The sequence below is a fragment of the Nicotiana tomentosiformis genome, chromosome 12 (assembly GCF_000390325.3).
Source record: "Nicotiana tomentosiformis chromosome 12, ASM39032v3, whole genome shotgun sequence".
Classification (NCBI taxonomy): domain Eukaryota; kingdom Viridiplantae; phylum Streptophyta; class Magnoliopsida; order Solanales; family Solanaceae; genus Nicotiana; species Nicotiana tomentosiformis.
Genome location: NC_090823.1, coordinates 120,622,601 through 120,646,558, shown reverse-complemented (window position 1 = coordinate 120,646,558; position 23,958 = coordinate 120,622,601). Strand labels below are relative to the sequence as shown.

The 23,958-nt window shown below is 34.7% G+C and overlaps 2 long non-coding RNA genes across 3 annotated transcripts; one reads left to right on the top strand and one right to left on the bottom strand.

The window, feature by feature from the left end:
- Window positions 1–1,320: 1,320 nt before the first annotated feature.
- On the bottom strand, window positions 1,321–4,992 carry LOC104117694 (uncharacterized). 2 transcript variants are annotated; one of them, XR_691111.4, is made up of 3 exons: window positions 4,883–4,992; window positions 4,035–4,173; window positions 1,321–1,724 (listed from the first exon to the last, which is right to left on the bottom strand). It is a non-coding gene; the product is annotated as an uncharacterized lncRNA (long non-coding RNA). The 2 variants fall into 2 exon arrangements; XR_001973529.3 differs by lacking the exon at window positions 1,321–1,724 and having other exon boundaries at window positions 3,518–4,173.
- A 2,238-nt stretch (window positions 4,993–7,230) lies between these two features.
- Window positions 7,231–14,064, top strand: LOC104117693 (uncharacterized). The gene is made up of 2 exons (XR_011412778.1): window positions 7,231–8,339; window positions 10,000–14,064. It is a non-coding gene; the product is annotated as an uncharacterized lncRNA (long non-coding RNA).
- Window positions 14,065–23,958: the final 9,894 nt, after the last annotated feature.

Below are 23,958 nucleotides of genomic sequence, written 5' to 3'. Positions count from 1 at the left end.
CTGCTCGAGACCTTAAGTCACTGAACGAGGCGTTAATTCTTAAAATGACAAGTCGGGTTGTTATAATTTTATACCACATATAAATTATATATATATATATATCATAATATATGTAAATAAACAAAATATACCATACATAATCTTTAAAGTTGTGTATTTTATACTTTATATATACACTATTATATAATTTATCACATATACAATTGTAATAGAAAATATATAAGAACCACCAATCGAAGTTATAATATGTTATTATCCAAATTTAAACTCCAAAGAAGGAAACGAAAAGAAGAATTTTGCATATACAAAAAGAAAATAAGAAGAAAGGCATTAGAAAAGGGAAGACAAAAAAGAATGGAAGGATTGCATCAGTTATAGAAGATAAAAAATCTGAGCGAAAAAATAGGAACAATTGCTATAATTTTGCAATGGGGTTGATTCTTGTCCGGCTGAATTTTAGGAACATTTATTTGAAAGGTGTTATGATATGTTAATATTTAGGTGCCGTAAATGTAATTAACTAATGTTGCTATCGTTTTGCAAATTTTCTGTAAATATTGCCTAGTTATGTTTTTTTTATATACGCACACATAAACCTTTGGTTGTATATCGCAGAATAATGTTAAAACTTACTAAATTCTCCTATTTACCAACGTGAAGTATCATATGCCTCAACACATTGAAATGTTCACATCAGAATATATGTTTCATGAACTACCTGTATAAAATCATTTTACTCAATGTTGTTTGCATGACTCTCAAATGTATAAACCTACATGTAAATGTAGATGGGGCTTGTAGGTGACCTAATTTTTAAATACTTTTTAATTATTAGTATAAATTACTTGCTCTTTGTGTTACTCTTATTAATAATATACGTGTATAATGAGTTCACAAGTTTATATTTAAGTCTTGTTTTTCTTCATAAAAAAAAGGCATAAATAGCCTAAAAGTCAACTTTATGGCCAATTATAAATGTTCTTTTATTTATATGACAATTTTCACAGAAGATCGATATAATATAACACAGAAAATCGATAAGTAAAATACTCCATAGAACATCTTTGTAGGTCTTTTTCTTATGTTCAAACTGTAATTGGCTATAGGAGGTCATTTTGTAGAAAACTGAGGTACAAAACGACAATAATTTCGGTATAGAAAGTAGAAAATTTTACATGGTATAATTAAATTATACATTATATTTATCATAAATAAATACACTTTAAACTAATTATAATACATAACTGCATATTGGGTTTTATAGCAAATATCCTCTCTAAGTGATTTCTAACCCTAAAATAACTTTTTCCTCTCTTCCACTTTTATCTTCGTACTATAGCCTAACCGCCTCCCCCATCTCCCTTAAACTCTCTCTATCTCTCTTGTGTTACAATCTCGGTGGAGAACCACCGCCAGCCTAACCCGTCTGAACACTGTCATCCGACCTCATATTTATTTATTTTCTCCTTTGTACTCTCTCTTCTCTCACCCGCTATGAAAATTCCTCAATTTAGTACCTCAAATTCCTCAATTCAGATCGGCCTCGTCAATTCAGATCGGCCTCGTCATTACCTCCACCGCTGCCTTCATCTCTGGTTGGAATCTATGGCCAACCGGTCGGATTTCTCATATCCGAGTGCATTGCCTTAGAAATGCATTTGTTTTCACCTTCTCTTCTGCTAGTCCAAATGTTGCATTCATTATCACGTACATATTCTATTTGTCTAAAGAGAAAACAAACTTTTTTTTAGAATAACACCCAAATATTTTACTCAAATAATGCAATATGCTTTACCTATATTTAACATTCCAGAAAAAGTATATTAGCCCTCCATCATATAATAGTATCTCAGGTGTAACACTCCTCAAATCTATAGAAATTTCAACACTCGCTAAATATAGAATTAATTTTTTTTAATCTTAAATTATACTTCTATTACGGATTTAAACCCTTGTTATTGATTTTTGAGTTACTTCTTTATTTATAAAGAATTGGATATATATTTAGGGGAATATTAATAATTTTAATATTAGTAATTTTTAAAAGTGAGTATCATTAATTATTAGTTAAGGCAAAATAAAACAAAACAAAAAGAGAAAAATAATAATAATAAAAAAAGGCTTAAAGCCTTGGAATGGTAAGAAACGTATTTCTTTTAAAAAGGGCAAAAGGCTTGAAAGCAAAAGTCTGAAGGCCGAAAAGCCTTATAGGAAGCCTTGTAGGAACAAGACAGAAGGCTTAAACTCACGTAAGCCTCAAGCCTCATGCGGAAAAGAGAAACAGAATGAGAAACATTGGCAGCAAAACTATTTACGCAAACAAAAATTCTAGGTTTTTTTACAAATCACTAATTCTTAAACTCAGGTATATAAAATTCCCTATTGTCAATTATCCTAAAGTAGTAGTACGTAAGAATTGAATAGTTAATTCCCTTCTTCTTTTGTATCAAGAGTAAGTTCCATGTTTAGGTGTGAAACTTTGAAATTAATTCAAATACAATGGTTGGCTCAAGGAGTTTTGAGGTGAGTTGATATAACCCTTTACTAAAGTGGTTTAACTCACAAAACCATGTATACAAGGTGTTTGATGAATTGCTTAAAAGAATTTATATGTACTTAATTGGAGCGAGTAAGTACCTATTAACTTAGAATTGTTCTAGCAAAAGTTTAGATGATTTATTATGATATATGTGCATAAATTTTAGATTTTTGTGTTATTCTTATATGCCATTTTCATGTTGAAAATTTATGAAGATGCAAGAATCTTTAGAAATACTTTTGAATGTTTATTTCATTCTTACGTCATGCTTTACATTTAAGAATAACAGTATGAATATGTATAGGATGTTCCAGAAAGGATTTAGACTTGAAAAGTCACAAGAAGAAGTTTTAGAAAGAAAAGATTTTTGGGAGTATCCTCTATTCTGAGAAGGGATCATCGTCCAGGCCGAGGGTCCTGATCAAGGCGTTGACTTCCTGAAACTACTTGTGCCAAAGTAGGGAGCACACGAGCCGAGGGTCTCATTGCTGAGAATTTACCTAGCCATCTAAGGTATGACACATGAGTGCTGAGAACCATGAAGCGAGTGGCACCTCGTGGATTGGGCCTAATCGATCAGGTTGATAATAACTTAGCAATATTTCATTTGTTACTACGAATAAAGTTTTAGAGTTGGTTTATTTTAGATATTTAAATTAATTAAAAGTATTTGATTACAGTAGTGCCTTGTGGCATATAAAGTTTGAAGTTATAATAGATTTGATAAGCACAGATGGTTCGCTCGGTCATGTTTAGTTATCGGGTGCCGGTCCCGGCTTGTTCAGAAAATGGGTCGTGACATCATGCATCAATATATACCTTTAATTCCCTCCATGTCGTATAAGACACATAAAGAGCGGGCAGTCTCAACTAACAGAGGAATCCTACTCCACCATTTCATGCAATTCATCACCCAGAAACACAGAATTTAGAAGAGCTTAGATATTTTTCTCTTTTTTTTGCATTCATACACCTTACTTTTCAAATTCCCTAGACATCTTATGGACTGTATTAATCTTTGAACATATCTAATAATATAACTAACTTTAAAATGTTCCTTTCTAGCGAAACATGACATATTACTGCCCTAGAACATTTAATCAGATTCATGAGTAAGTCGCAAACAAGTGACCATGTACCTGAGGGATTGTAGACAAAGCACATATGCTATCTAATTACACATCAGAGAGCATTATAATTTGCCTTTTTAAAACAAATGAGCAGATACTATCATGTATCACCTTTTGACATTTCAAGTGAATTAGGAATTAACATAGATATCTATCAAAAACTAAACAATTCAATCTTACGCCTAGCACCATCATTTCTCAGAAATCCAGTTTCATCTATAGTGACATTTGGGGTAAGTCCGGAAATGAAGCACATATTAATTGGGAAAGTAAGTCCCAATTTCCAAATAAAAGATGGTCAATGACATGAAATAGAGAGTTTACTTATTGGTAGCTGCATCAAAATTAGAAGAAAACTTATATACCTGCGACTCTTTATTAATTTCATGCTAATCAATTAACTCCAACTCACACCAATCACCACTGGTCCATGAAGTGTCTCGTCTCCACCAAAGAAAGGGTGGAGTGGTTGTGAATTAAAAGGTTTCATCAAGCGGACAATACCTGTTAAATCAAGCTTTCCGTTCATAATGCATCTAGAGTGAAGTAAAACTGAAAGCTTTATAGGATTATGGACATATCAACAAAGTTGGATCATCAAAATGCTTATATCTGATGAAGCCGAAAGAATATATTTGAGTATTATACCGTAAATAGATGTTTCTCTTAATTTAACATTACTATTTATTTACTGCAATTAGATGATTACTTATTCTTTTAGGCATTCCATCAAACATCATGGGTGCATCAGTGTGCAAAAAGAATCAGATTGCTTACCACAAAATCTGATTTTCCATTCATCAAATGTACAAAATCATGTACCTAGGCATCAATTTTCCCCATATGGAGAAAACACAGATCATGCACCCAAGTATTTTATTCCCAAACATGTGAAGAAGAGGTAAAAATAGTGACATGCATGTAAAATATAACCCAAATATTTTTAAAATAAGAGGAAAACTAATTAACAGATATCTCCATCGCCAAGGAATTAGTGCAATATATTTAAAAAACGAAAAAACTCAGCGCAAGTCACAGGTACGAAAGATGTGAAAAGAAATAGAAAATAGAAAATCTAAAAATCTAACCAAAAGCGAAAAGTGAGAGAGACGGAGTAATAATGAAGAGACCCGAAACAGAGCCGAATTAAAGCACACAAAAGGCGACTGTTGAGTACACACCAACTATTTGCAAACGGTGTGGTGTAGCCTACCTGGTGAGAAATTTACCATCTTTTAGATGAAGAGATTGAAGAACCAAGAAAGAGTAGATGACACCAAAATAGAAATGATAATAGATGACAACTTGTCTCATACAAATAACAAAAAGGGCTAGCACGTGTTGTTAAATGAGGAAAAAGTAAGGACTCTAGTTGGAGAGTAAAGTTCCAAAATACCCATGACGAACATTCATAATTACCCAATTACTCCTGTTCGTACACTCCAACTAAAAAAAAAAGTAAAAAAACTCACACAAATTGAGAAACAGAGAAATGAAAACTTGGAACCAAATTTAAAAATGTGTAAGAAAACGAATTCAAGGTCTCACAAATAACGATGATCAGTGATCATAGTAGGGGTTTCTAGATTGTACTATTGGAGTGTGGCAGCACCCACCTGTAATGATGTAACGAAGAAATCTCAAGCTAACTAGATTTCCCGTAGTATTCGGGAACAAATCCCTCCAAACATAAGCAATAACATCAATCTCGTGTATCGGTGAATATGAAGCTCCGATGTATCATCTGTGATGTCAGCGTGCATCACCTCGAAATGCTGTCGGACGGGCATCAACTACAAATGACTGGCCCCAATCAATGCAGTCTCATCCGATGGTTGGAAACCGGCGAGCCGCTGCAGCATCTCCAAGTACTACAAACCCGTATACTCTCTAATGGCATTCGGTAAAGCAACATGGTGTCCATCAAAGGGCAGCTCATACCGGACCTCCACGTCCTGAAGCGTGATAGTGGCCTCGCCAATGGACAAATGGAATGTGTGCGTCTCCGACCGCCACCGCTCTATCAGGGCCGTGATCAATGACCAATCCAGCTGCAGCCGGCCGATCTCTACAATCCTATAAAAAATTGTATCCTGGAGGCGTCTGACAATACGGGGATAGAGAGGGTGGGCTCTAAGAAAGTCTCACATATCATTTACTCTCCTAGCGCGGAAAGTCTGGGCCAGTAACTGTTCCTCCTATATGTAGGACGACTTATACTTGCCCTATAGCAACAGTAGCTCTAGCGTGGCAGGTCCGGGATGCAAAAGTGGAACCTCCATGTCGGCTACTGTTAATTGAAAAATATTAATTATATTATTTTACTTTAATATGTTAGTTTTATTATTTTACATGTTAGTTTTATTATTTTATATGTTTGTTTGTTACTCGCCTATTTTTGACTATAATAAAATTAAATAATTAATTTTTGATCGTTGACTAGAATTGGACAAAGTTTGTGTTTGAACTATCAGTTTTTTGACGTATTTTTGGGTATAAGAGATACTTAAATGATTAATTTCAATAACTACAAGAATACTACGCTAAATGACACTACATTTTACTACGCTAAAAGGGCACTACATTACAAATATGAGCACTACATTAGGCCACAAGATACCACTATAGGGAACTAAACTAACAATTTATCTATTTTACTGGTCTTTTAGCAAATAAATAATCTAAAGTGGATAATAATAACAAATTAATTTAATAAAAAACAATCACGAAAATACATATACCACAGTAAAAAGTAACTAATTAATATTTTTTTAACAACTAATAACAATTTTTCTATTTTACTAATTTTTTTAGCACACTACTCTTATAGTCTGGATAAAAAATAACAAATTAGTTAAATCGCAAAACAATCACAAAATAACATAGAGACTATTAAAAACAACTAATATGCATTTTTTATACGAGTTTTAACCTAAACTAAGTTAGAATACCTCGATTTAAGATTTTTGGAAAGTTGAAGATTTGGAGCCGAAACGAGCAACCCACTACTAGAATACGCCTTAGCTAGATGTGGGACCGAGAATCTATACTTTTGTGGGACCGATGGGCTCCACTCAAAAAAAATTTCGTTGATAATGGGAGGACCGCTATTTTTTTTGTTTTTTGGGGGAGGGGGGGGGAGTTTCTCGTTTGGTGGGGAAGGGAAGGGGATATGTTTTTATGTGGGTATAACGACTTTTATTAAGATACTATACTATAGCGTCTTAATAAAAAGCGCTATATCTTCCCGCTCTTTTCAAGTTCAACTATAGCGCCTTTTAAAAGGGCGCTATACCTTAACGAGCAAATGACCGTTAAGGTATAGCGCCCTTTAAAAGGGCATTATATATATTTGGGTCTCTATATTTTTTTTCACACATTTTAGTTCTTTGAGTCCAAAAGAATTACATTTTGGTTCTGGACTCAAAAAAGTCAACGCAAGTCAGAGGTACGAAAGATGTGAAAAGAAATAGAAAATAGAATATAAATGTGAAGGAAAGGACGAACAAAGCTATTTCCAATTGTACATTTTGCATTAATTGTGCGTATACACTTTTTTAAATTGACAAAAGTACCTGCTCCCTTTTGAACTCAATTGTTGTAGAAACACGTGTACTCTACGTGTCCAGCACAGATAATTTCATCAGTTCATCTAGATTTTTCCAAGATAGAGAACCGGAAGATTGGATCATATTGGAATTCCACTAGATGTCTTCAATGAAAAATTTGGTTCCCTCGTATTCAAGATTTTCAGCTACAAAACTATTTTCCCTTTTAATCATTCATCCTCTGTTTTTGCTTTTCTGCTCCAGCTGCGTTTGGCCTTGGCTTCTAGATCCATTTCAAAATTTCTCTATTTTTCCGAAATGTGTGTGGTTCGCTAAGTTCTGCTTAGTTTTCTTTTGTGCTCAGTGCTTCTTTCTTGATGAGCATATGAATATTTGATTCTATTTTGTTTAGAGATGATTGATTTTGATATTAAACTTTCCTTCTTTCTTCGTGTTTCCTTTATGGATTCTGTCATACTCATACATGTGGTTATTTTTTAAAATGCCTCTTTAAAAATTTTCAGCTTTGGTAACCTGACTGCTCCCCTACAGCGGCTACAGAAAATTGCCACTGGGAGAAAAATAAACTAACAACGGAAGAGTTTTAATGCAACCAATATGTTTGATGAAATTCCAATGTATTTGATGAAATTCTCCAATGTAAAGAAGATAGTTTCAACAATTCGGTTGACCTCTTCTCTGCAATCAATCAAGCTTTTTACATATCAATGGACACTGATTAAATTAGTACAACTTGATTTCTACTACTGATTGCACTTTGAATTCCCATTTTGTTGATTGGTAAGCTTTTGTCAGTGTATTCCCTCTATGTAATTTCATTGTTTTCCATTTTATATCTTCGGCTTTATTTTATAATTTTCTTACTCAATTTAGATCGGGTTTCTTTCATATGCATTTTTTTTTATTTATCAAGATGCGAATCAGATTGTTTGCATGCTTATAGGGAGAGAAAGTATGAACTCGAGGGAGATTCTAGAGCAGCAGAAAAAACATTGGTCATAATCGAAAAAGAGAAAAAGGGGCAGGAGAGGCAATCGAAGAAAATGACATCAAACAACTATTGCCAAGGTGATGCTGACTTGATAGCTGAACGTTAATTAGGTATGGACTAATATTAGGCTTATATTTTGTGTATCTTTTAATTGTTATATTCCTATATGCGCATGCACACATACCCATATCAGTATGGCACGAGCGAGCGACTATGTGTGTATGTGTGTAAAGTATTCTTTTAGAAAATATTTTACTTAAAGATATTACTTGCCAAGTCATTTTTCTTATTTGGTTGAACAGAGAAAATGAAACGCAAGCTTCGTTGATAATCACAAATAGTAAACAATGGAGATGATATTTACATGTTATATGAGTAAGCGATACAGAATAGGAGTGGAGTGGAAATAATTTTCAAAATGGATACAACTACAAGCTAGAAAATAGTTTCATTAGTGAAAATGAATTCACCATCAGAGTGGAAGTTTTCATTGTACTCATACTTTCAATGTGCTCTCTGTTAAAGTTAACATAGTATAATAGCTTTTCTCCAACCAGTTTGCAATAATATTGAATTTCTCTCATGAATTTTATATGTTCTTCTTTTTGCTTTGCTTTGCTCTGTTGTTTAGTTAATTAAGTTGCTGGATTTTAGTACTAATTTAGGTAATGCAGAATAGGGGTGAAAAGGATGTAAAAGAAGTTTTGAGTTTAAATAGCCTAAGGAGTATATGATGAGTCCAACCCTGAAGAATAAGCCACACGGTTATCACAGCTTCTGCATCTTATAAAAGTTCTAATTGTTAGATTATTGCATCTATTACAGTAAACTACTTAAAGTTCTATAAAACTTTTTGATTTTGTTAAACTCTTCCACTAAGATATTTCCAAGGGAAAATGGCAAAAGGTCCACATTTTATATAAAATATTTTTGTTCACCTTTATATGAGAAACTTTAAGAATTTTCTAGAGATCACAGACTATCCAGTAGGTGACAGCTTTTGTTGATTTCAATTGATATAGTTTATGTTGTCCTTGATTGAATCGTAGTAACTTGAAATTATCTCAATTTTTTGTTAATACCTCTTGAAGCTGATAAAAGTACTCGATAAATTGAAGATGTTGTTCTTAAAGTGCTCAAGTGCAAGGATATGTAGACCTCTTAACTCACTTATTTAGAGTGCAATGGCTTGCTTGTTAGTGTTGTCTTCCGAGCTGCGCCTCTGGTCCTGAAACACCTAAAATTATGTCTGAGGATAAGTTATATACATGAATATTTGATTTTGAATTTTAAGTCCGAGAAACTCTTAAGTGGTATTAGTGGAAGCTCTCAATCATTTTTTCGTTTGTTTGAATATTCCAAATATTTACCCGACTTTCTTCTTTCCTTTTCAAAGTTAAATATAATGCTAATCATACAGCAAATGTAGTGTGTAGTGTGGCATATTTACTTTGGGCTGAATATTTTTATTAACTATACCAGGATCTCTTATGCATAGCTACTGTATCTTAGCGTCAGTAAGGTATTATCTAAATTTTGGTGTTTAGTTCTATCTGCTATTAAATCTTAAGTATGACCTTGCACTTCCTTAAGTGTATTTATCTTCCTACTTTATGTGTGCAGCCAAGTTTCAAGTTGGTATCATACATATATTCCTTTAACCCGATAATATCTATCGTTTGCCCTTGGACCAAAATACTTCCTGAATGCTTATGCTCACTTTTAGTATATGGATTTGTGTTAATTAATTTCTTTTTTAATTTGTTTTAGGCATTATTAGGTATTATCCATGGCTCCCGTTGGTGTCATATATATAGTGGAACACCTAAACCATAGAGAATAACGAACATTCCTTGGACAAATCAAATAGCAAAAGGCATATTTTGTTACATCACAATATGGCTTTACAACTAATTCATTTATCGATACTAAAATCCAGTTGCAGCATTAGCTCTAAGAGGCAAGAAATGGTATTACTTTGGAGTAGAGAAAGTTTTTCTTTGCTAAAGAATGAATAGGATATAGTTGAGTGTCCCTTATGTGAAATTGGGGTCATTTTGTGATTTTTCCCATTCAAAAATATTTAGATGGTTTTGCATTTTGCTTCTTAAAGTGGTCCATAGTAATTACATGCTGAATTATTTTTTTATCCATAGGTGGTTTTACACAACTGTTTTTTTAGGGACTCGGAAGTCTGGGAAGTGACACATTGATTTATCCAGGAACAACTTAATTTGGTTGAGAAAAAGGAAATAAAGTTATTTGTTGGACTGAAGTTTCAGGCCAAATAGCCAAGGGAGAAATTCAAAAATAGTCAGATTTACAAGTGGTCATTCAAAAATAGTCACACTTTTAAAAGTAATTGAAATTTAGTCACTTTTCATGTAAAGATAAATCTGAACGAAAACACTGTTCAGAATCCGAAAAATACTCTAGTACATTATACTGGAGTTCCAGCATAAAGTATACTGGAACTCCAGCATATTATATTGAAGTTCCAGCATAAGTATACTGGAACTCCAGCATAATATAATGGAGTTCAAGCATAAGTATACTAGAACTCCGGCATAATATATTGGAGTTCCAGCAAAGTATACCGGTCCAGTATAATATGTTGGAAGTTCATATACAGGTGCTCGAATCTCCAGTATATTATGCTGGAACTTTCCGCGTGTTGGAGTTCCAGCATAATATGCTGGAAGTTCATACACAGATGCACCAAACTCCAGTATATTATGCTGGACCGGTCTCTGTTACAGCAAAATAGTAGCTATTTTTCAATGACTTGGTAAACGCTGGCTATTTTTGAATGACCAGTCCGAAAACTGGCGAGCCCGTGCTATTTTTACAATAGTCAAGGTATAAAGCCCAAGAAGATTAGAAGTGATAGAGGTGATATAATTGCTACTGCTTGGATTCCAATCAAGAGGAATGATGCAGTTTGGAAAAAACGGTTTGTTCTTGGAGTTTAATAAACCTAGCTAAACATTTATTTGCCTTTTCTTTTATGTGATATATTTAAGTTATTCACAGAGATGCAATTATATGAAGTGTCGAAGGTTTATAGGTAATTTGAATATGCCTAAGCCTTCCATTGTGTTCCGTGCTCTTAGGCCCGTGCAGAGGGGCACGGGCATTCCCATCTAGCATCCATATATACACAAGTTCTCGTTGGACGTGTTGGAATAGATTGTAGGTATTAGCCTAGTTGAGAAAGGTTAAGTGTAATTTTTATTTAGCATAGGTGGTTATTTTTTCATTTCGAATTTCATATTTTATTTTTTCTATTTTGAATTTGGTGGCAACTGGCTATTTCGATAATCCATGGAATTTCTATTTCACCGGTGATACCTCTTTAAAAAATCTAATTTCAAATACCTAAAAAATTTATTTATTCACTGGTGATACGTCTTAAAAAATATAATTTTCTGTCACGGTTTGGACTGTGACTTTAAAATTTAAAGCAAGACATGGATAATATGAGAATTGGGCCGGCTCGTCAGGAAGTCTGATTGAGAATGAGTCCAGATTTATATATATAATTAAGGAAAAATGCATAAGTACCTTCAGATCTATATCCAGATTTTCAACTATATACTCTACCTTCGCAAGGGTAATTTATTACCTCTAAACTATTTTAAAGTAGAATTATTTGCACCCTTAAAGTTGACGTGGCAGAGTGTGTGTATTTCACTCTCCTTGGGGAGTGAGAAGCAAGCTTTTTAGATTTTTCTTTTTGCTTTTTTACCATTTTTTCTTACTTTTTTTTTTCCTTTTTCTTTGTCTTTGTCTTCTTATTTTACTTCTTTTTTTGTTTCTTTTCTCTAATTCCAGCGGATATTCATTCACCGGCGGCTTTGTCTAACCGTTTTTCTTTTATTTATTATGTTTTTCTTTTTTCTCTTTCTATCATTTTCACACACAAATTAAACTCTCAAAAAGATCTATTCATAAGCAAAGTAAAACAAAAATTCTGATTTGAGGGAAAAATTCATCATCGAAAAACCTTCCCACGCCAAAAAAAATTGAGGCATTGAAATTTTATCTAGAAAAAGTTTTCTCAGCTTATATTCGTTTTTATTTCTTTTTCTCTTTCTCCCACACATAAATTACACTTTCAAGAAATTTATATATATATACACATACACTCAGATCGGGATAAAAATCTGTCGCCGGAAAAAACATTTCTCCAAAAAAAATGGTGTCTTTGAAATTCCGACAACCACCATTTTATGCCGCCGGTGACCAAAATAAAAAAGAGAGAATGAAATAACAAAAAAAATGAGAATAATAAGAAATAGGAAAAAAGTATAAGAAAAAGAAGAAAGAATAAAAAAAGTACTAAATATACATGTGACAGCGCATGTAGTTCACCACTTGCCAAGAGTTTGGTTATCTAGTTTTAGGGTGATATTTATTCCATTTAAAAAAAGTTTAGGGGGTAATAGAATTTTCGCAAAGATAAAGTGTGTAGTTGAAAATCCGGGTATAGGTTAGGGGGTACTTATGTATTTTTTCCTATAATTAAGTTTTTAGCCTTTATTATTTGGTCCCTGGTTTTTTTTATTTTCAATCAAGTTCTTCTATGTTAGGCTGTTAGCTAGCGGAGGGTTGGGCACGTGTCATAGGTGGTACAAGTTTGTTAGTTGTAGATAGCTTTTCCAATATTTAGGGAACGTTGCCTTGTATTTTTGGGTTATCTGATGAATGAAAAATTAATTTATCTTTTTAGTTATTGCTTTCCTTCTCATGACAATTTCGACGTTGGAATCGCTACATTTGGTATCAGAGCTGACGATTGTCGACTGTTCGTCGGTGTTAATGACAGAGTCCGACAGAGGCTTGAATCAGTTGGAGCAACATATTCAAGCTTTAACGGAAAGATCGAACAGAAAACTGCAGCATATAGAAGAATGATATCAAAATCATTTCTGGCCCTTCCATAGTTTAGAAAACCAGGATAACCTTTAAAGATCGGAGTGTGAGCAACGGGTTTCCGGCGACCCGTGTGCATATCATCAGTATCCTGGCGCAAATCCAAGTTTTTATCGAGATTCCTGTGGTGATTTCACTGGTGGATTCGCTAACCCAATGATTGGAGGATGGAATTATCTCGATTTACCCACAAGTGCTTACTCTTACCAGATTCCATTTGCTTAACAGATTGATAATACAAATCCAGGTTTCTATTTCGTTCAGCTCGGCAATGGTTCGGTGGTGTCAATGACTAGCGCTGGGATAAATAACTTGCTTAACTGTAGCTATGGGTATTTTAAATACAAAATACCAGAAGTAAATTACCCATATGCTGAGCCTCCATTCATTTTGACTAAACCCGAGGCTGGAAATATTAAAGATGAAAGGGTCTCTTTCTCAGGGATCGAATCAGATTCAAGTATCAAAAAGATGGAGAACTGGGTCAAAGATGTACCCATGAAAATCAAAGGTGAAAATGCAGACAAGGTGTTGGCTGAAATTTTCAATGATTTTGAATCAGGGGCGGCCCCGCGTGATGATAAGTGGGTTCAATTGAACCCGCTTCGTCAAAAAATAGTACTGTGTATATGTATAAATTATGGCTAAAGCAAGGTAAATTTTGTATAAAATCTAAATTTGAACCCACTAGACAGAAGCTTTGCTCTTGTAAAAGTGGTCAAGCGGGTTCAAAGTATTGGTGAGGTCGTGTGCTCGAATCATTTTTATTTTTTGTGCCTACTTTATTTTTTTGTTTGTATAAATTGCAACAAGAATGAGAAAAGGAAACAAACCCATGAAGATATCAACATATCCTAATATAACTGTCTTTGCAATCAAATCAATTTATTTTTCTTGTAGTATATATTTTGCCATTTTCTTTATTTTATTTTCTAGTTTATTTTCTTTACATAAGTTCAATAGAAATTATATTGAAGTTTATTTTACTCCAGAAGGTAATTTTAGTTCTCCCTTTCGTAAAATTTGTTAAGACTTGCAAATATATTTGTTGAAATTATTTGTCATTTGTTAGTTTAATTTAATTTTGTTTATGTTGGAATTCTTTTCATTTTTTTTTAGGGAAAATGCATAAGTACCCCTGATTTATAGCCGAATTTTCAACTACACACTTTATCTTTTCAGGAGTCCTATTACCCCTGAACCTTTTTAAAATGAAATAAACACACCCTTAAAACTGGACAACCAGATTTATGACGGGGAATGTTGTGCACGCATTGCCAGCTAATATTTTTTTTCTTTTTTTCTTATTATATTCCAATTTTTTTCCCCACCTTATTTTCCCGTTTTTCTTCCCTATTAACTGGAACAATGGATGAGGATCGAGGTCTTCAATGACAAAATGTAAGTTTGATTATATCCAAAATGTACATTGTTTTCATAAAACCCAATTGGGTGTTTTGGTGTAATTCAAATAGTTTTTTTTAAAACAAAAGTACTTAATTGTAGGGTAAGAATGAAACCTGAACTAAAAGGAGTTAAAATTATGATTAGGATTGCAAAATAGATGTGGAGTTCGAAAATCAACTTGTGTAAATTTATAAGGGGGTTTAAGTGTTGGTTCAATATTTGGGGATAATTCTGGAAATTGGGTTTGGAGAAGAGATGAAATTAGTAGATTCAAGGTACAGATTGAGCCCCTTAACCTAAAATATAGACTTTACAAATTGTTCTACAACTCAAGATACCAACGATAGGTAGACCATCGATGAACTTGCGACCGACATTAATGGAGTTCATGATCTTCGGACAACAAGACCAATTTAAAAAAGGAAAAAGGGACTAAAATAGAATTAAAAAATAGTATTAGTCTTAATTATAACTAATTAAGTCTAAAATAATGATTTTATTTTCAATTAAAAGTTGTCACTTGTATAAACTAATCAGTTTTAAACTTAAATTTTGCCTCTCACATGCTTTCAAGAGAGTGAACACACTCTCCTTGCCACTTCATCATCTAAGGGTTTGTTTATTTCATTTTTAAAAAGTTTAAGGGGGTAATAGGACCCCCACAAAGATAAAGTGTGTAGTTGAAAATCTGGCTATAGGTTAGGGGGTACTTATCCATTTTTCCTTCTCTTTTTTTTGTGAATAAGCTCTCTTTCTTTGATTATTGGTATTAATTGTAACTCTTTTCTTATTGTCTTCTTTTGCAAATAATAACTTGTTACTTATAAATGCTAAAAAGATTTTATAATCGATCAAATTTCTTAGAGTTAATAAATTCTAAAATTGGTCAATTATTTTTTTGTTAAAGTTCAACAAATTAGCTAAAATTAGATTTTAGAATTAAGAGAAGCAAAAAATTGTTTAAAATATAGAGCATCGACTTTAAGAGGATTTTATTATGAGATCACGTTGTGGGAATAAAAACAAAAAACTTGTTTCTCGTACCTTATGTCGTTTATATTGGTTATATATGGACTTCCCCAATTGAACCTGCTTGCACAAAATTATGGGTCCGCCACCATTTTGAATCACTACCCATTGTTTCCAAGAGCATCTGGGACTCAATATTTTTGGAACCAAGTGATAGAGATGAGGATACACCAAGAGAAAATATAGTCGTTGGAAGATGAAAACAAAACCTTGGATATTTCTTATTCAGATGCATCCACAAAGGTTAAAGGTGAGTATGAGGAACACTCAGAAAATAAGGACGGATAGGTGTTCAATGAATGTCCTCAATGGGATGTAGCTGGATTTCCAGATGCACTTTGCTCAGAGAGAAAGCATGCAGAAGAGTTATGTGAAAATTTTCTCACAAGGCGTAGAGCATGATTTTCCAGTGACCTTTGATGAGAAGAATAGAAAACTCATGACTCTGAGCAAGACTTGTGTTAGTGAAACAATAGAGATTGCTCGTAAGATTAGTACTGTTTCAAAATCTAAAATACTCTGTGAAAATCCTCATGTTTTCTCGTTTGTGCCGAAAGTGTGTTTAATGAATTCTGCATGTAGTTTTGGTCATCTCCTTGCTTCGAATATTGGTTTGAAGCCTAATGGGGTAATTGACTTGAAGTTTAATGGGGTCATAAAGAGTTTTATGGTAAACAAGTACTACAAAGGTGGAGAGATGAGGATCACTAGAAAATTATTTGATGAAATATTGCCTTGGGTGTGTGGGAATACTATTCTCATTGAGTTGGATGTTGTTAAACTTTGAATATACAATCCAAATCTAAGGGAAATTTTTGTTGAACCAAGGAAACAAAGCATAGAACATGGTCTTGATCGAGTCAATTGGTGGCTGCAATTTGACTTTGGCATAGACATATGTAGTTCGTTTGATGCAGGACAGATTGATTCTAAAGGTATACAGTCCAACCTAGGGACACCAAGTAAAGCTTACGCTGAGCTGTCTATTAAAATGGCTTCGGATCTTAGCATTGATGTCGAGTTTTCTGAATTTGGATGTCCCATTTCTTACTGTCTCTATAAGGACCGGGTATTTTCGGAGATTGATAATAACGATATTGCTTTAACTATGCAAGTGAAGATAAGGCTTGCCAAATTGAAAAAAATAATGCATTCTTACCTGGGTTGTTTAGAAGTTGATATATCTCTAAATTACAGAGAGTTTCTCAACTGGATCATTAGGAAGAAAAAGAAAAAGGATCCATTGCTTGGGGACGATAAAAATGCATATTGGAATTCTCTTTTGATTATACAGATTAGTGAGGGTTTCCAGGGGATAGTTACTGTGAATTCCACCGATACGCTAGAGATGCTCTTAGGTTCTAAGGATGCTGATTACTGGTTGAAGAGTGGGTCAAGACTCTATGCTCATTTCTTTGAGTACCAGCTTCATGGTTCTTGTATGGGTAATAGGTCATATCACGCTCGTAGGTGGTTCTATTCCCTTATAAGTAGAATCGCTATATATCTATTACAACAACTATTCAGTTGCTTAACAATAAAGAGTAATTATATGAATGCAAATTGGAGGTTATGCATCCAAAACTCATCAAGTCAACATGGTTTATTTTAGGAACTATTCAGAAATCACATGGTTGGTTGTTTATTCAACAGAACAGGGTGTTGGTATCTCAGAGAAAAAAGCTAAAGAAAAATAGTGATTATGATTTTGGACTATTAGATGAGCATGATCCTTCTCTTTTTGCTGCGAAGACAGTCAAGGTTTATATGGAAAAGGTTCAATATGCTTTTGCCTTTTCCTATCTATGTTCAAATGATCACGAATGGATTATTTTTATTGATGGCCTAGAGTTGCCTTTCGACTTTCTGGAATCGCCTAACTTAAAGCACCAAAGAGATGGTTTTGTACCTAAATGCACACCGGATCGCATACTTGGAAATAATAAGTTGATTCTTGATATGCTTGTTATACCTATGAAAGTTAGCTTTCCAATGAGTTTGCTTCATTTCTGCAAGTAGTTGTTCGAGAAAAGGCTCAAAAGATTGCATGTCGCAGTTCTTCTTCTAGCTTCTTTATTCTTTCTGGTTCTTTGGTGTATCGTACCCCATATGGTGACCTTTGTCTCACATGATTGCTTGCTTAAGAATGGAAAATGCTATATTTCATTAGTAGGTCATGCTGGAAAATTATTTAGCATGCATCCGAATAAAAAAAAAAGGTAATAAGTTTGTCTCCTCCTCTAAAGGGGGTGGTTTTCTTAGATCAATGGGGGAAGGATTAATTGAACGAGTTGAATCAATGTGGAGCTTTCTTACTATGTTTTTTCTGACCAATGTTAAGGTGAGAAAGATGAAAGTTATATCTTTAATTGATGTGAAAAAGGTAATAAATTTACAGGTCGTAGATATTAAAAAGAGTACAAGTCAAGTTTTAGAAGCTTTGGTCCCTGTCATCATCTATCTACACTTTTGTTGTATCTTGCTAGAGAAAATCATATGAACTAGTCAACAATTCAAACATTTCTCTACTACTACAATGGCATGAAAGGTGTCATGGTTAGACATGATTTCAACAATTATGTTTTTGTGTATTTTTCATTAAGCTCTTTGGATACATACTGTTTGCTACTGCTTTGTTTTCTCTTGATCCATATCATTATAACTAACAAGCATCTAAGGAAGTAATGGTTAAGCTTGTCAAATGGGAAGGCTGGATTACGACTAAAGGGATGCAAGGATGCAACTAATTGTCCTAATATTCACCGAATTCAAGAAGGGTCATTCGCTCTGGGCCTAGACCCTCACGGGTTTAAAATATGTCACTAGGGTCTAAGACTTGTTAACTTATATACCAGTATCCCTCTTGTGTTTTGTCGATGTAGGACTATGTCTAAAGTCTGGTGTGTTACATACACCCACTCTTATGGACTCAGCGTCCTCACTGAGGTTTGCCCCACCGCATGGGATTCGCCTAAACTTAGCATTAAGGTTTGCCCCGCCTAATCAGAATTTGCCAAAACTAAGCTGAACTCTGACCCACCATCGGCAAGGCTGACACAAGAGTAGCTCTGATACTATATGTAATAACCCAGCCCGCTAGTGATATTGTCCGCTCTGGGTCTAGGCACTCACAGGTTTAAAACGTATCACTAGGGTTTAAGGCTTGTTAACTTATATACTCAGCATCTCTCTTGTATTTTGCCGATGTGGGACTCTGTCTAAAATTTGGGGTGTTACATAAAACTTATCACGCCCCCAAACTGGGGTGGGACGTGATTAGCACCCAACTCTAACTGACCGTCGAGCGAACCCTTACCTTGTCTATGCTGAGTGTAAATATCATAATACTATTAAGTTCAATAAAATTGAATAACTAAAATTTAATTTAATTAATTGTCTGACAGCTGAGTTACATGATTCTAACATAGGTTTACTATGAGCCATAACCCATTGGACAAAGTCATGAGCCTCTAAAGATTTAAATCTAAATATACAAACTATAGGGCATTCCCAAGGAATATATAACATGCAAAATAAAGTAACATAAGCTGAAGAAATTTGGCTACCGTTGGAAAGAATCAATGTGCTCACCAACAAAGTCTACAGAGTCTGTCTCTAGCCGCGTGCCTTCTCACCCACAATCTCAATACCTGCCACACGACGTGGCAGGCCCAAACAGACTAAGTACCACCAAAGGATACCCAATGTATCTCATAAACTACCTCTTAAAAAGGCAGAGCGAGACCTTTGGGGAAAATCATAATATGAAAGAAAGCATGTTCACAGGTGTAACGACCCGATCAGTCGTTTTGAGAAAATTGGCCCCGAACCCCTATTTATTGTTCCCTCTAATTCATTTTTGGGTTTTTTGACTTGCCGGGAGCATTTGTTTTGGTTTTGGAGTGAAATGGGACACAAACCCTAAAATGGAGGTTTAAGTCATAGGAATTGACCGTAGTTCAAATTGTGTGAAGACGATTACGGAATGGAGTTTTGGCGGTTCCTCGGGAGACCCCCCTGTACTGCATATTTACTTTGGGACTACGAGGCGTTTACTCAGGAGATCCCCTTGTACTGTATATTTACTTTGGGATGATGAAGCGGTTCCTCGGGAGATCCCTCTGTACTGCATCTTTACATTTGTGATTACGAGGCGGTACCTTGGGACTGCCCCTACTGTGTACCTCTATTTATTGTGCTGATATTTTCTGAAACTTCTTATTGTTTAAATTCTCAGTCATTTCAAAATATTATTATATCTTTTGTCTTACTTTTCTTTTAAACTAGTAGGGCCCTGACCTGACCTCGTTACTACTCTACCGAGATTAGGCTTGGCACTTACTAGGTACCGTTGTGGCGTACTCATACTACACTCTGCTTATCTTTTTGTGTGCAGATCCAGGTTCTTCCTACCATACCAGATACCAGTGAGTTGGACTGCACGTGGAGACTTCAAGGTATATCTGTCAGCGTTTGCAAACCTCAGAGTCCCCCTCTATCCTTATTATGTTATTTCCCTAATTCTCTTTAGACTTGAGGTATAAAGACACTTAGTATTTCTATTAGAAGCTTATGACTTATTTTTACTGGGTTTTGGGAGTTGTAATTATTGAATGACAGTTTTATATTTATATATCATGTGTTGAGATTGGAGTTCAGTTTATTATTCATTGATTCTGCAAATTTGTAGGCTTACCTAGTCTTAGAGATTAGGTGCCATCACGACGTCCTACGGAGAAAAATATGGGGTTGTGATAACAAGATATTATGTAAATTATTTAAAATATATAAAATGTAATGAACTAAAACATAAATTATAAGCTAAACTGTAAATTGATAACAAAAATTAAAAAATGAGTCTACAACTATGTGATGACCTAAAATATCATATTTAAATTTAATAAGTAATTATGTGTTCTAAGACCTCAAAAAGTACCATGTAGCATTTCTCGACTTGCGTGCACAGTCCATACAATTGTCCGAAAAGTTTTTATGTGAAAAATGAATTAAAATATGAAATAGAGCTTTAAAACTCAACTGAGTTGACTTTGGTCAATATTTTGAGCAAACAGCTCCGGATCAGTATTTTGACAATTTCGATAGGTTCGTATCGTGATTTGGGACTTGGACGTATGACCGAAATCGAATTTCGAGGTCCCTAACTCGAGATATGAAATTTTGATGAAAAATTAAAAGCTTGAAAGCGAAATGATTTTTAAGAAATTTCTGATGTAGGATTTATTGACCTCGGGTCCGTATTTTGGTTTCGGAGCTCGGTATAGGTCAACTATAATATTTATGACTTGTCTACCGAATTTGGTGAGAATCGGAGTTGATTTGATGTGATTTGGATGTCCGGTTGTAAAAATATAAGTTATAAAGTTTTCTTAAAAACTTCCTTTGATTTAGTGTCCGATTCGTAGTTCTAGGTATTATTTTGGCGATTTGATCGCGTGAGCAAGTTCGTTTGAGATTTTTAGACTTGTGTGCATGTTTGGTTTGGGTTGGAGCCCCGAGGGCTCGGGTGAGTTTCGGGTAGGCTACAAGATGATTTTGAACTTAGAAAATCTGGTTTTTCTGCAACTTCAGGCTTCTAATATTTTCTTCATCGCATTCGCGAATGTACTCTCGCGAACTCGAAGAGCAAACTGGGATGACTGAATTTTCTTTCTTCGCGAACGCGGAGATTGGGTCGCAAATGCGAATGTATGGGGACTTCACTCTTCGCGAATGCGACCAACTCAACGCGAACGCGAAGCTTTAGAGGCCTGGGGAGGGGTCTGTTGTCCTTCTACACGAACGCGAGCACTGGCACGCGAACGCAAAGGCCAGAGGGGAAAAAGTCTTCGCGAACGCGAAGAAGGCCTGACGTCTGTGACTTCAAACAGAACCATAATGGGATTTTTCCCATTTTTCACAAACCCTCAATTAGAACTCGGTTTAGGGGAGATATCAAAGGAGTTTTTCACGATTTCGAACTGGGTAAGTGTTCTTTATCATATAGTGATTGTATTTCATAAATCTAAGTCTATATTCATCGTTTATTTCGGATTTAGATGAAAGAATTTGAAATTTTTGTAAAACTTTTCAAAAACGAAAAATTTAGATTTGAAGGTCCATTTGACATCGGAATTGGATAATTTTTATATGGGTGGAATCGTCTCAGAATGGGTGTTCGAATTTCGTAAGTTTTTTCGAGATTTGAGATGTGGGTCCCACTGCTGAATATTTTAATGAATTTCGGATTTTTATCCGGAAAATTTGTAAATTCATATGAAAATAATTCCTATGATTCGTATTGAGTATATAGAATTATTTGTGAATATATTTGAAGCTTTTGGAGACAAATTTAAAAGAAAAAGTTGTGGTCGAGTAATTGATTGGAATTTGCAAAGCGAGGTAAGTGTCGTGGTTAACCTTGACTTGAGGGAATAGAACCCTTAAATTATTCGTTATGTGAATTGCATGTGAACGACGTATAGGCGAGGTGACGAGTGTCTATACGTCGTCAAAGTAATTGTTTGGCTACTTACTTGAAAGATCATAAATTATTTTAAATCATGAATTATTTATTATAGTAATTGTTTCTCTCCTATTCTTTGTCAAATATTAATTCTTGAATTCCTGCATTAATTGTTACATGCTATTTGAATTATGTACCTTAATTGTTATTTGACATTTAGCATATTAAATATTAAACTGCATAGTTTCTCTCTGATTTCCATAATAATTTGCTATTTGCCTTTGTTTGTTTCATAATTATATCATAAATTATTGTATGCTTGTTGTCTTATAATTTTACATTAATTGTTGCATTTATTGAGAAAATTTCTTTTATAAGAATTGGTAAATGGATATATTGGAAGATCGGGTTGCACGCCGCAACAAAATTGATTGAAATGAATATACTGGAGGATCGGGTTGCACGCCGCAACAGACTTATTAAAAAGTACATATTGGAGGATCGGGATGTACTCCGCAACAGACTTATTAAAAGTCAATATTGGGGGATCGGATTGCACGCCGCAACAGAATTATTAAAAAGTCTATATATACTTGATTGAAATAAATATATGACAGACTTGATTAAAATGAATATATTGGAGGAGCGGGTTGCACGCCGCAACAGAACTGGATGTGAATATATTGTGAGAGTGGGTTGCACGCTGCAACAGAACTGAATGTGAATATATTGTGAGAGCGGGTTGCACGCTGCAATAGAATTGAATATGAATATATTGTGAGAGCGGGTTGCACGCTGAAACAGAATTGATAGAAATGATAATTGGTTATGACTGCTGAGTTGGCTTCAATTATTATAAATAAGTTATCTGATTTATTTCTATTATTATTGTTGTTACTAATATTGCGTACTTGTAATGTAAGTGACCCGCCTTAGCCTCGTCACTACTTTGTCGAGGTTAGGCTCAGCACTTACCAGTACATGGGATCGGTTGTACTAATACTACACTCTGCACTTCTTGTGCAGATTTTGGAGTTGGTCCCATCGGCGTACCATAGACTTTCTTGGATTTCAGTTACTCAGAGAAGACTTGAGGTATAACTACACGGCGTTCGCAGTTCTGAAGTCCCCGTCTACTTTACTTTAGTTGTGTGTTTGTTTTCAGACAGCTTTATTTTATTCAGACCTTTATTTGTATTTATTCTAGAAGCTCGTGCACTTGTGACACCAATTCTGGGATGGTATTTAGACACCGTTGTTTTTATGAATTAATCACTATATTTCAGATCTTACTTCCGCGTTTATTTCTTTGTTATTAATAAATTTAAAGATTGTTTAAAAATTGATTAATATCATTCTAACGTTGGCTTGCCTAGCAAGTGAAATGTTAGGCCATCACGGTCCGAAGGTGAGAATTTTGGGTCGTGACAGTTGGTATCAGAGCACTATGTTACATAGGTCTCATGAGTCACGAGCAAGCTTAGTAGAGTCTGAAGGATCGGTACGGAGACATCTGTACTTATCTCTCAGAGGCTATGAAGTTTAGGAACAATATCACTTCTTTCTTATTCTGTCGTGCGATTTTATTCTATCATCGATGATTGAACCATTCTACTCTTATTCTCTTGCAGATGGTGAGAACACGCAATACCTCTACCGATGGTCAGGGACCAGAACCTCCGGTGGCAACTATGGCCAGGTGTAGAGGTCGAGGTCGAGGTCGTGCTAGAGGCCGAGGCAGAAGACGAGGTAGAGCTCAGTCTAGAGCTCGAGCAGCTGCACCTGTTGAAGAACCTCAGGTGGACCTTCAGGAGAAGGTTTCATTTCAGAATGTACCAGTTGGACCAGTTCAGGTCCCGGAAGGATTCATAGCCACTCCAGTACTTCAGGACGCT